Genomic DNA, 12,736 nt, shown 5'->3' on the forward strand with positions numbered 1-12,736 from the left:
GGTGAGGAGTGGAGACAAGATGTTCCAACTTCATACATTTGCCAGTGTGATGGGACTATCAAGAACACTGTTTGGGGCCTCTCTGGTGGCTCAAGGGGGTAAAACACAATCTATGAAGTTATCCACAGCCATTGCAGCATGAGTTCGATCCCGGCCGGCCAGGGAGCAAACCACATGGCGCAGCAGACCTCCCCTGACTTGCCCGCTGCTCCCCTCAGCAGTTTATTTCAGTCAATCTGCTTGTTCCCACTCTGTCCCTGGTGAATCCTCTCATCCCTCAAACCTCTGGCCTGTACCCCAGTTCTTGTATGCATAAATAAATAAGTAAATCCTTTGGGGAAAAAAAAGAATACTACTGCCCCTTGGGAAGTGGACTTCTGCTGTGGTCAACACTCCCTAGCCCAGGCCCAGAACTGCCAGCCTGCTCCAAGCCCTTCCATTGGTCCAGGAAGAGACTTTGAAACAGCAAATGGGCACTGCCCCAGAGTTTGGAGGGTTGGGGCAGTGAAAGCACTTTCATCAGAAAAGGAACTAACTGACTTGGTAAATCCTTTGTCTCAACATGAATTCAGTGGATCCTGTCAGAGTAAAGAACTATATTCCAGTGTTTAAAAATAAATAAGGGCCTCCCTGGTGGCACAAGAGGTTAAGACGCAGCCTATGACACTGTCCGCAGCCTCTGCAATGCGGGTTCGATCCCGGCCAGCCATGGAGCTACCCACATGGTGCAGCAAACCTCTCCTGTCTCGCCCGCTGCGCCCCTCAGCAGTGTACTTTAGTCAATCTGCCTATTCTGTTCCCCATTCTGTCTCTGGTGAATCCTCTCACCCCCACACCTCTGGCCTGTACCCAGCTCTTCCATACATAAATAAATAAATCTTTTAAAAAGAAATAAAAATAAAAATAAATAAATAAGGATCTAGGTAGAAAGCTAAAGCTGAAAGTCATGTCCAATCTGTCTGAAAACTGTACTACACACCTTCTTTTTGGCCACAGAACTCCAAGATCCAGCCTTCCTGAAAGCCCTGCAGTGGTGCAGTTACAGCCTCCATCCCTGCTGATGGGCACAGCAAAGTGATGCACAAAGAGGGGGTTCTGAGAGCTGTTCCCACCCACTGAAATAATACCCTCCATCTCTGAAACACAAGCAGCATTATAAACCAATGTTACCTTAATTTAAAAAAAAAAAGATAAAAAAGAATAAGGAATACTTAACAAAAAAAACACCCCCCAACACACATAAGACCAGAAACTGCCTCCCTAGTCCCAGGGGCCACCTGAGGCCCTGGACCACCCACTACATCCGCCTCCTGTTGACCTAAGTTACCTACATTGAATCTCTTTCTTAAGTTTCAATCTAATAAAAATGCATTTATTCTTCAAAAACTTTTATAATAAGAAGAGTAGCTGACTAGCAACAAATCTTGGCCTTTAGAACTTAAAAGCACAGAGCACAGGTCAGAGCGGGCATTGCTGGCATCGCACTATGGCAAGGTGTTCAGCAGGATAGCCCGGGGAGGCCAAAAACAGTTAATATCTCATAAAATCTATGTTCACAGGAGCTAATTACTCTCTAGAAATATCTACTTTGATATAAAAATGATTATATATAATTATAGTTATTACCTTTTTCTCTACTTAGGAGATTTCTGTGACTTCCTGCTTCTGGTGAAGTAAAAAATTCCCCTACAGATGGTTTCCTGGTGGAATTTTTTTAGTCACTGCAGATAGCACTCCTCAGAACTGCAGAAAACAGGGCCGGGCTGTAGGCACTCACCAGATATTTAGCAGATATTTTATTTTATAAGCAAAATTGGCAGTTTTCCAAGAATAGTGCTTAGGAGCCCTATGGGGGAATCTTACAAAGGAAGCAGATGCTTGTCTTCAACCATATCAGACGAACAGAGAGAAAATGCCAACTTCTAATGGCAATGGGGTGAAGAGAAGGCTCCATTCCTCTGAACAAAGAAGAGGCACTAAAACGCCTACATGACCAACTTTTCAATGGATTCCATCAATGGCAATAACATGTTAACATTACCATATAGATTAATATAGTGATGGCTTCTGAAAAATTTCAACACCATAGGTTACTAACTATAGAATAACTTTTTCTCAGAAAAGTTTTTCTCTTCTTAATATGGTTGGCTGGGTATTTCTGGGTCATCACAATGTCTTTTATGACATTGTGTCTTGTCACACAGGTAGAAACTCCATGGTGGAGAGGACCCTGGCTGTAAGGTAAAAATCAGAGATCTAGACAGAACAGGGGCTTGTCTCCCTGGATCATAGCTGTTAGGAACCATCCTTTACAGGCTGTGTAAGTCCAAGGTATCCCAGAATTCACAGAATAAAAACCCTCTGCAGAGCTGATGTCCAGCAGGTGATGTGGGTTCAAAACTCCAGGGAAAAGGCTCTCTCCAAAAGGAAGCCACATCAGGTCTTTCTGCATGAACACAGATATGTGGATAGTATGACTTCACTTCAGGGAAGACTGTATATCCAGACCTGGTCCAACTAGAGAAGAACTTCATCTCTCAGACCCACACAGAAGCTTTCGAGCTTGAGCACCTCAGATACTATATGGCACCAGCTGATTGGAGGCTGACACACAAGGACTCCCATGGGGACCAGAACCCAGACCTGGCACAGATGAGCAGGAGCTCAAAGTTGCAATGTAAAAACACTGCAGAGTCCCCACACACAGGTTGGAGCGGAGGAGGGAAGGAAGGGCGGGATGTGGTCATGCATCAGTGCCCTGCTCAGATACCTCCACCACCTGGGCCTGCCCGGATCCCCACCTGGGCACCAGGTCTCACTCCATCAACTAAGTGAACTGCTCCCAACAAGAAGTCCCCAAATAGTTGCCTGTTGATTTTGATTTTTACTTTATTATAATTAGTTTTTTTCCTGATCCCTTATTTGGGTCTTCTAAATTCCTGTTATAGGTAAGACCATCCAGAGACATACTACAGGGGGAGAGTAGGGAGTAGGATCAAAACAAGGGTGGTGGGAATTGTATGGGGACTATAAACAAGATGAAAATGCACACATTATACAAAAATGAAAAATGATGTATAAAATATATAAAATAAAATTAAAAAAAGAAGTCCCCAAATACTCCTACCATGTTTTCTGGGCAAAAGGAGTCACCCTGAAAATGTTCAAACCATCTCCATATGGTGCCTCACTTATTGAAGATGAGGTGTGAGGTGTGACTAGGGCCTCCGTGTGCTTGGCTAAAAGTCAAGCTCTGAGGGTTTGCTATAAAGTCACATATGGATTTGGAATTTGCCCAATTACCTTTCTTCACACAGTGAACTAGCACCGAAAATCTCACAAATATGGAACTCAGGCCCTTCCAAAGCCCTGCCACTTTCTTCTGCATTTCAACATTTCCTAAATGTTGTTCTAAAGTGCAGACTGCACTTCTTGGTAGTCCCTCAGCTGTGTCTGCTGGAAATTTTTTTTTAATATTTATTTCTATTTATACAAGAGCTGGGGTACAGGCCAGAGTCACAGGAGGGTGAAAGGATTCACCAGAGACAGAGAGGGTTGCAGAACAGGCAGACGACCGAAATACACTGCTGAAGGGAGCAGCGGGTGAGACAGGAGAGGTCTGCCTCGCCATGTGAGATTCTCCCTGGCTGGCCAGGAATCAAACCTGCGCTGCGGAGGCTGTGGACAGCTTCACAGTGCTGAGTTCAACAAGCTGCGCCACCGGGGAGGCCCTCTGCTGGAAATTTTGCAATAATTATTTGTTAGCAGTTTGCTAGAAATCTTCCTTGCTCTTACTCTGTATTTTATATATTCCCTATGAATAATTTTCATGCTCAGGATCTCCAACTTGTGAAGCTAACAATGACCATGTTTAAATAAATCTCAAATTACCCTGTGACTGGAGCAAAAGGGGGCTGACAATCATAACTCTCCACACACGGTTTATTTTTCCTAACTCCCTCACTACAATTAACAGAAATTATTTCCTTCATTCCAATAAAATACAGCCAATCTTTGGTCATTAAAGTATTTGGCAATTTGAATTGATGGTTGCACCTTTGCCAGTCTTGAAAATCATTGCCTCATTGTGGCTTTAGCTATTAATTTGTTAAACTAAAAACAAATGATATCAGAAAATGTGGATTTGTATCTAAATCATATATGCATACACATCCACACATGAAAGAACACACAAGCACTCACACTTGTGCACATGCACAAATTCACACACAAACATACATTCCTGGAGGAAGGCTGTTCCAAATGGAATAGGGAAAGTATCCCAGATCAGAAATCACTTCCACTGTCTCATCAAGAAATGGACTCTTATCCAACAACAAATATTCTGACTCATCAAAAGCAGCTAATGTGCCACATGACAAAAGAAGTTTTTATTTTTTTAAGTCTCTGGTTTCACATATTTACCAGAACATCTTCCTCTTCTATTCTCTGAGGCTTTTTCTCAACCCCAGGTTCTAGGGTCAGGCTGGACTTCACCTGCAAGACATGTTTTACTCCAGCAAATCCAGAATGACTGGATCCTCCTAAGCACACAGGGTTGTGACTCCCGTGCATTTGCCAAGAGCAGAGCACCCTGAAGAGTCCCTCTCATCCTTCTGCAGGTGCGCTTGGCTAAATGAAATGCCTGCAGGTCAACACAAATTATTGAAATAATAATCAAGGGAATACGAATAGATGACTTGCCGTTATGTTAGGCACTGTAATTTTGCTCTCTCTATACTGCCAGTTTTAGATACCCCTGGAGTTTAGAGAAATGGCTCTGTGATCTGAAAATGCTGCAGTTTCCCCACCCCATGCCCAGGCTTCAAGCAGGACCTTAGGCAGTTCCCACAAAGGCAAGCGGGGAGAGGCCCTTAGCACCATTGCTCACATACGCCCTCTACACTGAGGAGCGAGCTTTCCCAGTCAGGGTCCATGTCACCCACTCAGGAGCTACTCTGTCTCCCCTGTGAGGGGCAATTAAGAAGGGGCTGAGGTGATGGTGCACAGGTGCATTGATGAAGGAAATTCTATGGGGACTACACCTGGTGGGGAGGGGAAGCAAACATTGCTTAAAAATAAACGATGATATAAAAAAACATATAAATTTAAAAAAATAATAAAAAAGGACCATCTCAAAAAGCAGGACATCAGACTTCATAAATAACCCTCCCAAGCAGTTTTACTAGTGTCCCATGGCCTCAATCACATGCCTTCTAACACCTCGCCAGGTTTGGTCCTCTAAATATCTGGATTCCTCCCTTTTATCCTACATCCTCAAACTCAGGAAGTAGCTGCACAGTTCACTCATTAAGTGAATAAGGTCCTCTGCATTGAGAGATATTTGAAATTTCATTGAAAAAATAAATGACAACATAACCATGCAGCGAAGAAGCACATGCTCGTAATAAAAGGAAAGCAAATTCCCAATATACGGTTACAATTTCTCACCAGTCAGATTGGCCAAGAGATTGGCCACCTATAGCAGTGCCAAGACTACAAGAAATGCTTTGTCACACCTACCTAGGGGTAATGCAAGTGGCACAATTCTAATGGAGGGGAATTTAATTAGGAACCATGAAACTGCCCCTTGACCTAGCAATGCCAAAAATATTCTAACCAAAACTTTAAAACTTTAAAAGATACACGCTCAGAGTTACTCATAGCACACCTAACAAAAATACAAAAAAAAAAGGGGGGGGGCAGAAGAAAAAAAAGAATGCCAAAGCCTCAAAACAATCCAAATGTATATCAATAGGGATTATTTAGAAAAGACACCACACACTCATTTGACGGATTGCGATGCATCTGCAAAGATAAGTGAGATATCTGCTTCATAGTGGAGCAGAAAACATGGTAAGAGGTCACTGTATACATCAAAACAATGAGAAAAGAAGATAAATTGCATTTTACTTAACCCCCATCAGAGAGATAATCAGGTGCATAGAAGGTAAATTAACTAAATTACAGAAGGGTTCTAATTCCCTTCCCAGATGGCAAAAGACCAATGACCATTTTCCTCCTTGAGGTCATCACAAAGCAGTAGATGAGCAAGTTTGCTGGAATGAGATTTAATGGGCTGAAATGTTGGGGTAGAATCTGGAGAGCCCTAAACATGGAGTTAGCATAAATTTCCTCCCAATTCTCTCATGTTAGGCTACAAAGAGGAAAGAGGGAGATCTCCATAGTTTCAAGGTAGTTAGAGCCAAAGCTGCTACTACAGAGAAGAATCTAGTGTCACCTGCAAGATGCTTGAAACAGAAATAAAGCCACCCATATATACACAACTTATCTTGGACAAAGGTGCAAAGAATATGCAATGGAACAAGGACAATTTGTTCAATAAATGGTGCTGGGAAAATTGTACCACCATAAGCAAAAGAATGAAACTTGACCACTACCTCACACCATACACAAAAATCAACTCAAAATGCATAAAAGAACTGAACATAGACCTGAAATCATAAAATACATAGGAGAAAATATAGGTAAAACACTACAAGATATACATCTCAAAAACATCTTTAAAGACTTATCCCCCAAAGCAAAGAAAGTAAAGGAAAAGATAAACAGCTGGGATTACATCAAACTAAAAAGCTTCTGTACAGCAAAAGAGACATTAACCAAAACAAAGAGACACCCTACTGATTGGGAGAAAATTTTTGCACTTCATATAGCTGATAAAGGACTGATCACAAAGATATACAAAGAACTCACACAACTCAACAAAAACAAAGTGAACGATCCACTCAAAAAAATGGGCAGAAGAACCTAAAAGACACTTCTCCAAAGAGGAAATGCAAATGGCCAACAGGCAGATGAAAAAATGTTCAACATCCCTCATAATCAGGAAAATGCAAATTAAAACCACAATAAGATACCACCTTATACCAGTAAGAATAGCACATATTTAAAAAAATTAGCAACAACAAATGTTGGTGAGGATGTAGTAAAAAGAAACACTACTACACTGCTGGTGGGAATGTAAACTTGTCCAACCACTATTGAAAGCTGTCTGGAGGTTCATCAGTCTACTAAAAATGGAGCTATTATATGACCCAGCAAATCCATTCCTAGGGATCTAACCAAAGGACACAAAAACATTGATTCAAAAGAACCCCTGTACCCCTATGTTTATTGTATCACTATTGAATATAAGTAAAACCTGAAAACAACCCAAATGCCCAAAAATAGATGACTGGATCAAGAAAATGTGGTATATATATATATATATATATATATATATATATATATATATATATCATGGAATACTATTCGGCAATCAAAAAAGATAAACTCATGCCATTTGCAGCAACATGGATGGAGCTAGAAGGGATTATGCTCAGTGATACAAGTCATGAAAAATATTGGATGGTTTTAGTTATAGGAGGAATATAGGGGAACCAAACAAGGAATCAAGGAAAAACAATAATAGCAAAAAAAAAAAAAAGAACCACAAAACAAAAGTAAACAGACAGCTATAAATCAGAGACATCTGCAGGGAAGGAGGAGGGATCATGCTCAGCGAAATAAGCCAGAAAGAAAAAGAAAAATACCGGATGGTCTCACTCAGAGCAGGAATCTAGAAAACTTAAATAAGGGACCAGGAAAATGAATATAAGAAAGTGAAAATCAAAATCAACAAAAAACTATGAACCAGAGACACTTTTTGGGGGGCGGGAGGGGAGGGATTGGGGTCAGAATGGGGCGTTTGCAATTGTATGGGGGAATATAAAAATAAAATTTATTATTTAAATAAATAAATAAATAAATAAATAAATAAAAATGAGGGTGGGAAGAGCATAAGGGACTATGGTGATGGTGCACAGGTGAATTGGTGGTAGAAATTCTATGGGGTCTACACCTGAGCAAAGAAAGCAAATATTGCTTTTTAAAAAATTAACAAGGATGCAAATATATATATAAATAAATAAATTTTTAAATTGTATGCCCTAGGGCCTCCCCAGTGGCGCAGTGGTTGAGCACTGGGTTGCGCCTCCACAGCGCCATTTCAATCCCCAGCCGCAGGGCGAGGGTCCCACTTGGCGCACAGACCTCTCCTACCGCCCGCTGCTCCCCTCAGCAGTGTACTTCATCTGCCTGCCTGTTCTTCTCTCCTCTCTGGCTCTGGTGAATTCTCTCACCTTCCCGTGCTTCTGACTGTACCCAGTGCTTGTATAAATAAATAAATAAATATTAAAAAAAAAAAAATTGGATGCCCTAAAAATAATTTTCAAATTAAAACAAAAATATTATTGAAACTTAAAAATTACCATATATTTTAATCCAATGGTTCTAGTTCTAGGTATTTATTATGAAAATTCTCATTGTAAGCAGTTTTATTACAAAGATATTAGAAGCAATATTCTTATAATTAAATTGAGAGGAATATCAATATCAAGCAATGAGAAAATAATGACACTTCAGTGTATCAGGAAAATGAAATTGCACTTAGCAATAAAGGATGAGCAAAAGAAAGAACTTTTAACAATAAAAACCAATACCTGCAAATGTAAGATGAAGGAGGTAGAGTTGAATTTCAGATCTTATTTTAAATTGGAAGTCTCAAGTAACAAAAAAGAGAGATTGTATAGAAAGAATAATCTCAAATAAGGGAGAAAAATCCATACAACATGTGAGCAGGTAGGGCCTCTGGGAACAGCAAGGGGATGCTGCAATGCAGGCCTGACAGTAACCATCTAGAGTTAGGTCAGGCTCATAAGAGAAGGGCCAGTTTCCAACCAGACTGCCTCACATCAAGCAACAGTCACAACTTGAGTGTTTGCTGGGCCATTCTCACTTCGGACCAACTGGCCACAAACTCAGGGACTTTCACAACCCCTGAAATTTGAACAACTCACAGAACTCGGGAAAGCACTATATTTTATGAATGCAATTTTATTACAGCAATGGGATATAAACTAAGAGAAATCAAAAGAAGAGATGCACAGGACAAGTTCTATGAGACTCTCGAATAGGAGCACCATGGCCTCTCTCCAGGGAATCAGGGCATCGCCCTCAGGGCCTAGAGATGTGTTTCAACAATCAGGAAGCTCAGTTGAATGCTAGTGTCCAGGGATTTATTAAAGTTTCATTAAGTAGGCATGACTGAACCATTAACCATGAGTTTGGACTTAAACTTCAACCCATTCTTTTTTGAGGAGTTTGGCATTCTGAGCATGGCAGCCTTCACCCTGAAACTCTCCAGAGGTGCTCCATGAACTAAAGACACCACTAGGATCAGAAGATCCCAAAGGATTGGTGGTTATTTCAGTTCTTCATTTACATGATAGGTTCTAATTTAATATTTCCTGGTTTACATTTTCCCTGATATTCTCAAATGTGTTCCATAAACATGAATTCATTGATGATTGAGGGGGGAGAAATCAATGAAATGAAAGGGGAGAAAGAGGATTCTTAAAAGTCACCTACAAGAAAATATTTGGAAAAGACAGTAAGTTGTTATTTACCTACCTCCACATGGAACAAAATTATAAACTAAATATAAAATTTATATGAAAACCTGAAATCTGAAAAGGTAAAAAAAAAAAATCCAGAAACTCAAAAGAAATTTCAATTTCCAGAAAACAATTTCTAGATATTAGAAGCAAAGAACAGCAAAAAAGGAACCAAATGTTGTTATTAAGAACTCAGGGGGGGACATTTTGAAATTTTACTAAGGAAGCAGCATCGCCCCACAGGAGCCATATGAAGAATATCTGAGACTCCCAAATCAATCCCAAATCGCTCCCAAATTGGAGTGAAGAGGAGACAAAAGGGCAGACTTCAAAGCAGGTTAGAAAGAAGAGCCTCTGGCTGCGGCAGTAGAACCTGTGTACATGATGAAAAAGCGGAGGCTCGGAGCTTTGTCTCAGCACGGTTTCTGGGACTTCAGGAGCGCTTCGTCTGTACAGAAAGCAGGATATGGATTCCAGGGGCCAGGCCAGGTGAAGAGTTAACCTCCCTAAAAAGAGAAAAAGGAAAGCCCTGCCCACCAGGAATGGGACCGCCACATCAGGTCTGGTATCACAAGGGAATTTTTCTAAATTGGAACAAAGTAGACACAGACATGGAAATAAAGTTCCTTTATAAAAATTGTTCACAGCTTCAGTTCCCTCCCTCCACTAGCCACTGTCAAGTCGTCAACCTCCAGATCCACAGATATCTGTAGAAAACAGCAAGAATTTCCGTGAGGACAGTGTTCACTAATGATTGAAAACACCATCCCCAACTAGAAGTCCATACAATTGAGAACAAGGAAACAGAAAACAAGCGGTCAATGAGAACACTTTAGCACACAAGCAGTGGAGAATCAACAAATGTTGAAAAATAATAAGTTTTACAAAACTGAATCACAGTATTTACTTTGTACCAGCCAAACTGAAAATATCTATTTTATGAAATGACACAAGGTTTAAAAAAAGGCAAGAGATTACTTAAATTATTTGATATATCAATATATTACAAAAAGCAGAAATATATAGATGAGATCATCCAACTCTTACAATAATAATTAAAAGATCACAATGTAAGGTGAGGATTATTCCATTAAAAAGTGAAATCTTATATTTTTATGACAACAGAAACTACTACAATCTTACAGAATTGATAAGAAAAAAAAAGGAAATTTTCCAAATAAAAGCTGAGAGAATCTGTCAATAGAATATAATACAAAACACTAAAGAATGTACTTCAGGTTAGAAGGAACATTATCACAGATGGAAAATTGAAGGAAGTAATCAAAAGAATATGAGTCTGTATACAAATGAACACTGACTGTATTCAAACAAGAATAGTAACCTTTTCTGTGATTTGCAATACACAGAATTAAAATAATACCAACAATAGCATAAAAATCAGGGTGGATACAAATAGAGCTATCAATATAATGACTGTGTTTTTCATTGTATAGGATCAGAATAAAAGTATCAATTAATACTAGTTTTTTAAAAAGAAGACTAATTTCCAGGGAGTACCACAAAATGACTAGCTATAACTTCAAAAGGAGTAGGAAGAAGTAAAACTAAAAGGGTAAAATGTAATCAAATAAGGACACTATTTCTGGTGAAGATGGAGTGAGACTTAAACAATTGTATCAACTACTGATTATGACAAAATATTTAGATTTTAAAAATCCAGCCAACAGGCATCCCCTGGTGGCGCAGTAGTTTGAGCGCCACACTGTGAAGCTGTCTGCAGCCTCTGCAGTGCCAGTTCGACGCCAGCTGGTGAGAGTCCCATATGGCGCAGCAGACCTCTCCTGTCGCACCCGCTGCTCCCTTCAGCAGTGTATTTGTGCCTGTTCTGTTCCCTGCTCTGTCTCTGGTGAGTTCTCTCACTCTCCCACACATCTGGCCTGTACCCCTGTTCTTGTATAAATAAATAAATAAATCTTAAAAAAAAAAAAATCCAGCCAACTATGGAGTCAAAAACACAGAAAAGTAGTGAGTGTATGAGTAAGATTCCTTATATTCTCCTCTTTCCTCTTTGCATTGATCAAAGGGCAGACCCACCCACCCACAAGCTGTATAGAGCTGGTTGCAGCCATAGAACACTGTCCTGACCAGAGCAACCAAAAAAATGACACTCAGACCAAGAACATAGGTGGAAATAGTCTGTTTTTTTCCATGATTTTTCTCTCCAAATTTTATACTGAAAGTGTGTCCTAGACTTGGAGCAGCGGCTCCTCTAGGAGACACCATCACATTTTGGACTAGAGAAATCCACCAGATTTCTCAACTGGGCCAGAGGACATGCAGCAAATCCCAGGGAAATGACTGCTGGTAAAGGGAAATGCCTAATTCTATGTAGGAAGCTCTGAAGCCATGGCTCACTCAGGGGGGACATGAAAGGAGTGTCCCCAAAACAGCACCACAAATGTTAAGCTGAACTAAGATTCAGCAGACACTCCACTTCACACAATAACCCTGAGAGGCAGGCCTGGGGACACCCAAAGCAAGCCAAATCTTTAAAAATGGAACTGAGATTGGAACCACTGCCAGAACAGTGAAATGGAGCTGTGGTTCGACCTAGCCAAGTTGACAGTTGCTGTAGCAAACAAGAACATGGACATTCTCTATTCTCTCCAAGATTGCAACAGTATCTGCAGAGAATGACATTCCTCAAGCAGAGAACACGCTCAAAAAATAGGGAAATTTCAAAAACTACTCAAGAGAAAAAACAGTCCATAAAGGTCAACCTTTGTCCAGGACAAAACTGATCAAAGAGTTTAAGTGACTAATATAACCATGGTCCGTGCAGCCAAAGAAAACAAACTTGAAGTGAAAGATAGACAATCTCAATGTAAAAAGGAAATGTAAAAATAACCCAAAGAAAATTTTAGAAGAGAAAATGTGATATATGAAATAAAAATTCACTGGGGCAGCTAAATAACAAAATGGAGAACATGGAGGAAAGAATTGGTGAACTTCCAAGTAGATTAATAGAAATCATCCAAAAACAGAGAGATAAAAGATGCAAAAAAAAAGTAAGATGGGAGGTGAGCAGAGCACCACTGACATAGGCAACAAAGTAAAAGGGGAGAAAAATTGCCACATAACAAGAACTTTTTTAAATAATTGCTGAAAATTTCCTCAAATTGGAGAATAAACAAATTTATAGATCCAAGAAGTGAATAAACATTGAAGAATATAAACTACAGAAAAACCCACCCAAACATTTCATAATCAAACTGCAGAAAGCAAGATAATGAAAAATACTAAAGAGTTTGGGAATC

The sequence above is a fragment of the Talpa europaea genome (assembly GCF_964194135.1).
Source record: "Talpa europaea genome assembly, chromosome: 11".
Taxonomy (NCBI): domain Eukaryota; kingdom Metazoa; phylum Chordata; class Mammalia; order Eulipotyphla; family Talpidae; genus Talpa; species Talpa europaea.